Source organism: Anguilla rostrata, chromosome 6, assembly GCF_018555375.3.
Source record: "Anguilla rostrata isolate EN2019 chromosome 6, ASM1855537v3, whole genome shotgun sequence".
In the NCBI taxonomy this organism is placed as follows: Eukaryota; Metazoa; Chordata; class Actinopteri; order Anguilliformes; family Anguillidae; genus Anguilla; species Anguilla rostrata.
The window spans coordinates 24163537-24169813 of record NC_057938.1 but is presented as its reverse complement, the minus strand read 5'-3'; positions in this window follow the sequence as shown (position 1 = coordinate 24169813).

Sequence of the window (6277 nt, the reverse complement as noted above, 5' to 3'; positions counted from 1 at the left end):
GGAGTGTACCAGCTGCTGTGTGAAGGACTAGTGAACCACCACTGGTGTGGGCTTTGAACATACAGGTAAATTTTCACCACTAGAGATGCCAGAGCATCTTGAGACTCCTTTTGGACTTCCAGACCTTCCATTTTAATCTCCAGGAGAGGCTGCACCTCTCTGATTTCTTTACAGACCACAAGGCTCACGTTTTGTGTCTCCAGGATGGCCTTGCTGACCTCAAGGGTTATCTCGGTTTGTGCTTTTACTTCTTCCAGTGTGCCCAGAAGCTGCAGCTCGGTAAAAGATAGCTGTTGTGGTTGGGAGGTGCTGGACCCTCTCACTGGGGTCTTAAAGGCCCTGAATATTTGGATGTGGATAGACAGGGAGGCTGTTGGAGGATCAGCGGAATGCCATGTCATATTGGTTTTTGTGCAACAATAATGCAGTCTACACACTATAATATCAACCTTGTGTTACACATTTTTGGTGTACTGATAATGCGATGAGGCAAATGCGAGTCTAATCAAATTCATTAGAAGGCCACCACTTGATATCTGGAAACTGCCTGCTAAGTAAGATTTCACATAGCCATAGCCTTTACTTTCCCATTTTGTCTCATGCCCATGCCATTTTCTATTAGGTTTTACTTTTTCATCACAAGTCATGAGTAATGTAATAATGTCTATTTGCATATGACTTCTCAATCCACATGTTAAATCAAAATAACAATATCGCTATATTGACCAGACAGCAGTTTCCACTTACTGAAACCCAAATGAGGGACCTCCAGCCCAGTGATGGCATCTCCCATCTTGGAAACTATTCACTGTTCCACTGATGTTAGTTCCAAAGTGGTATTTGGTCCCCCACCAGTCCAAACAGAGGATGTCCATGTGGTAGCCGCATTAGTTAGTACAAGCGACTCAGTGTTTTGCCATTTTTTATGGATATCCTTGCCAGTTCTTCTGCAAAAATCTGGGGCACTGCCTTTGCACGGGATTCTCTTACACAGAGCATATCGCCGTGCTCGGGGGATTGAGTGGCTGTGTTTGCTGAAGAGTAAGCATCATCTTCCTCCCTGCTGTACTGTAGGCTTACATGTGTTAAAGTTACTAACAAAATTAAACTACTAACATATGAAAACTACCTACAAAAAATTAAGCCCAGACTAAGGGATGTCCAGATACTTTTGGTAATATAGTGTAGCTCATCATGGCTGTCCATAAACTGGGCAGAGGTTATTCTGTCATTGCATGTGCACAGTGGGTCTCATTTGCTATACTGAGTACTGGTCAGAGACGCTTGTATGTGAGCTCGACTTGTTCCAGAGAGTCACTATGATTCATGTCATCTGTTGATTTCCAAATTGCCTAGAAGGTGAGGAAATCCCAATCTTGTTTTTGGAAGGAACCATTGTCGCTAATCCATTCGCATCGTAAAATGTAATAAAAAATTTTATTAAAAAAATCTATTAAAAAGTTTACAGACATAGAACTGTGAGTTTTAACACTTTTATCGAGTGACCAGATTGTTCAAAAATTTCAATGTAAAAAAATGGAACAAATGCTAATGAACACACTTCGGCCCAAATAAAGGCCTGTACAACTTAAGAGGATAAACTGACTAAGTGTGTTTGATTTATTTGACCGCACAGTATAAACCTTTTTGCCTGAGTATGAATAGTAAAATAAAGTTAACTCATAAATAAATAAATAAATAAATAGCAATAATATGTTATTGCAGTGAAAAATTAGGGGATGTCCTACCAGGGATTTTTTTTAAAAGACATTAAATAAAATGAATGAAGTAAAACCAAAAAGATTAAAGGCAGTAAATGCCAGTTTATTTATTTATTTTTTTGTTTTTTTTAAAGGACACTGCCTTTCATTTGTAATCTCATCAGGAAGACTTTTCTCAAGTATGGGAGACTTCACCGAGAAAGCATAGCTAAATTTTGTGGCAATATGATGAAAAAATGTACTGATTAGCCTGCAAATTAAATTTCTGTGAACAGAATACATGGCGTCATAGCTCCAGGATGCAAACACACTGAACAGAACCTTCCTGGCACTTCTACCATTTTTCCAATTGCCTGCAAAACACTTCAACTGATTTAAATGCATTGAAGGCTGTTTTTGTGGAGATAAGTACTGACTTTTTTTTACATTCGGTGTCATATCCTCCAGAGTTTAATCGGCATAATAACATTGTCAGTAAAAATCTGGAAACCAGGGCCCTGTTCCACATATGTCGCAATCCAGAATACTTAGATGTGAATTGTATCAAATTATCTTGTTAATTAAGTATGGCGTTTCTCTGTTTCATGAATATGAATTCCGATTGAATTAATCTAGCCTTTAATCATCTTGGATAACTGCACGCACCTGCTCTGCTATAAAAGGGAGATACATTGCACACCCAATACAGAATCACACTCCTTATATCGATACAAAGCAAGGTGACCCTGCGAGCAAAGGCTAGTCTAGATCTAGTCTTCAGGGGTGAAAATCTAGGTTAAGACATTGTGACATAAACAGACTAGGTTTACCACAATGTAGCCTGTCTACATCCTACTTTGCTAGAAAACTTAGTCAAAGGTAGCCAGTGACAGGGTTTCTCTTACATTCCACTAGAGAAGGCTAACCATTGCAGGGTAACGTAACATATTGTCAATGACAAAAACAATATTTTTCAGACTCTCTTAATGTAACCTTTATGTTGCTTTTATTTTGCTTTGGGGTTGTAGATCACTAAATTATGGCAAAGGAGAGGGAAGCTCTAATGGGCAAAAACTGCTCATCGAAGGTTATGAAGGAGAAAAACAAGTCCTGACCAGCAGATGAAACGCTGCCAGAGCAGCAAAAAGGAGAGAGAGGAAGCCTGGCAGAGAATTGCTGATAAATGAAATGCGTAAGAAGACTTTCATTCAGTTTTGTTAGGGTGGGTACTATTATTTTGCTAAATTCTGAAGAGGTGGCAAGCCCCTAACATTTGGACTCATTTGGACTAACATTACGTAAATGATATTATTTTTAATGACTTCCCTGTGCATGTGATAATGGCTACAAAAGGACTTGGCAGCAGGTCAAAGTAAAATATAAAAATATATTGCAAACCGCTCTCTAACGCAATTTTCAACTAGGTAACGTACGAGTAGGCAGCAGCCCCAGCCTTCACCCCTACTTTGCTGTTATTTTCAGCGTTGCCAACAGCATATAAAAATGTTCCCATTGCAAGGAAGCAGAGCTCAATACTCTGTGTCTGTGTCATTGTTAGGGCTCTGTTTCACTTTGTGGACTTGCGCACTCCTGTTCATTTCTGGTAAATAAATAAATGGTAAATAAATTGGTAGTGCTCATAAATGTAATCATCGGAGTGCCTTGAAGGATCTTGTCAGCCTGAAAAAACATTCCCTTCTAAATGCTCTTCTTGCAATGATGGCTTCTTCAGTAAGAAGAACCTCTTAAAAAGATTGAGAATTTATGCTTTTGGTCTGAGGGATTTCATGTGGAAAGGCCTGAGCGATTTCACCAGGTGGTTTATATGGGCTCTGGCCCTGCTGTCCAGATAATTTAGGCTTAAACCTGAGTTTTTGCAGGTTTGGGCTTAAGACATAGTTGCTTCGGTAACAGGTCTTGCTAAAGTGTCAACAAACATTGATTGAATCCAGGCCATAGACGCCAGGCTAGATCACTCTAAAAGGAATGTTCATTGATGTTATAAAACTTACAGGTTGCCATGTGATTCAGCGTTAGTGAGTGCAACAAGGCTAATTTCACAGCCTGGTGTCGAAATTTCTCAATTTCCGAGAGAAATCATTTAGGAAATTGTGAAATTGTTACAAAAACACTTTTCTTCATTTTTCTCTCTCCCCCTTTTTTTCAGGAGCCAGTGACCAAGCACAGGGAAATAATTAACTTTAGATCTTTACATCTGTAAATGTATAAGAAGACCCTGTGGTTTAATAATAACAGGCTCTTCCATTTCAGTTTGCTTTGGAAAATGTAATTTAGCCCTGCCAACACTTTCCACCAAAATAATTGTACAATTTTTTTTCCATTTGTATTTAAGTGCCACATGCAATTACTACTATTTTATGCCAGCAAAAACTATTATGCAAATTCTCAAAACAATCATAACAGGTGAAGTGTTTTTTTTTTTTTTTTTCCCAAACTGAATTGCACCAAGCTTGAAGTGTTGGCAAAGGGCTTAATTTTTTTTAGACATTTGGGAAATTAATGTCATTTGTTGATGTATTTCTGCTTCTAAAGTTTTTAATTTCTTTTTTTTGGGTGTGGTGGGGTGCTGATTTTGGCCAAATAAAGTACAGTTATATGAATAAACAGAGAGAAAGACAGCAGCACAGTCTGTGTAGAATTAGCTCGTGGCCCACTGCTGCAGAGCTCAGATGACTTCTGACCGCTGAATCAATAACAGCTGTCTGAATTCCGGCAGATTATGGCATTTATACGCTATGATGCCAGTTCCTCAGCATAGGCTGCCTCTCTTCGTTTTCTCATTTTAGACTTGAACTTTAAACCCTGAGATAATAGGGAGCACAGAATGCATTCACACAGAAACAAACATGAGACACAGCACACATGACCCTGTATGCAGGGATTGGAAGCATTCTAAATGCCTGCCTTTGAAATGAGCATTTGCATGTACTGTATTTCATATGTAATTCGGGTTAATTGCCCTTTGTTTTGCCATTTGGTCATTTCCATCTAAGGCTCCAACAGTTTGACTGTAGTTTAGATGTATTAATCCACTTTCCCCCTCGATGCTTGTACAACCGTACAGTTGTATGCAACCACCCACCCACACACATATTTTCACATATTAGGACTTTGAGAAAATGTTTTTAGCTTTTTATCTCATTGTCTCCAAATCAAAAAGCCTTTGGAGCCTAATCCAATTTCTCACTGCCAAAATCTTGATTAAATTCCAAACAGAGCAAGCAGAGCAGTCCTTCTGGCCTACCTCTTTCTGCACTGTAGGCCCCCTCTGCTTCCCTCACATGGGTATCCCCCTCCCTGAAACTGATCTTATTTTGCTGATCCCTCCTTGCGTTCCTTTTTATTAGCCAAACCTCCAATGCGTTCATGGTTTTATTAACTATTATTTGTACATTACTGAAAATAATATATGATATCATTCTTATATAAGCTGTGGTAGCCACTCCGGATAAGAGCATCTGCCACATGCCTAATTGTAAATACAGCATAGAATTGTATGGAGCTCTCGGGTAGCATATGAAGCTAAAGTGTTGGCTGCCAACAGTAGTCTGCCTCAAGGACTGAGTCAGTGCCAACTGTGGCAGAGTCCTGTGAGGCAAACTGAGGCATGCCCAGTTTTCCGTCCAGTCTGCAGAACTGGAATGTCAGTATTCCCTTCCGCATCCTGCTATAGCTACCAGCCTGCCCCAGCTGCGCATAAAGTGCAGTCCTCCAGTGGACCAGCTGCACAACCTGCATGCATTCCCTGCAGTCTTACCAGACGTACCATAATTACCGTACTTTTGTGAGGATTTCCATGGATTTCCACAGCACAGGTTTCCTCTCTTTTGTGGCAAAGGTGCAAGCCACAAATTTGTTAGACAAGGGTAGTCATTAGAAAAGCTAATGAGAGAGAAAAGGCAGGACAGACACTTAGATAGGAATGGCGGTATATCCTCAGTCTCCTAATAAATAAAGGAGACTGCTATCATTTCTAGCTGTGTATATCATGTATGATAATCTGTTTACATTTTTTGCATCTGTCCTGCATGAAATTGCTGTTAGGCTCTCTCTCTCTCTCTCACATGTCACCATTAGACTTCTTTTGCCAAAAATAGACATTTTCAAAGAATGGACTGCGTCCTAGTGTAGGGAGGATCAGGGAAATAACTAACATATATTACACTGGGCTGGATCTCGGTAACCGAAACACCATGTTTAAAATCTTTTAAAATCTTTAAGACTACATTTTTACTTTGAATTTTACATTCAAACATACAGATCACAAAATACTTTTTTTGAGTGAAATCAGAAGAGACCCAATACATTAGCTTGTAGCCGGGAAAGCATCTGATGTGATTATGTGACTGGGTTTAGGTGACAAGCTGGCTAGTCTCCAAAGGATACAAACCTCCATTGCTACCTTGTCATTTAATGTTTAAACCCTTTAAAACTATGTGTTTACTCTGAATTTAACATCAATACATACTGAAAATGAAGGCAAATACATTTTTTGAGTAAAATCAGATGAAACCCAATACATTAGCGTGCACCCGTGAAAGCAGATAATGTGACAC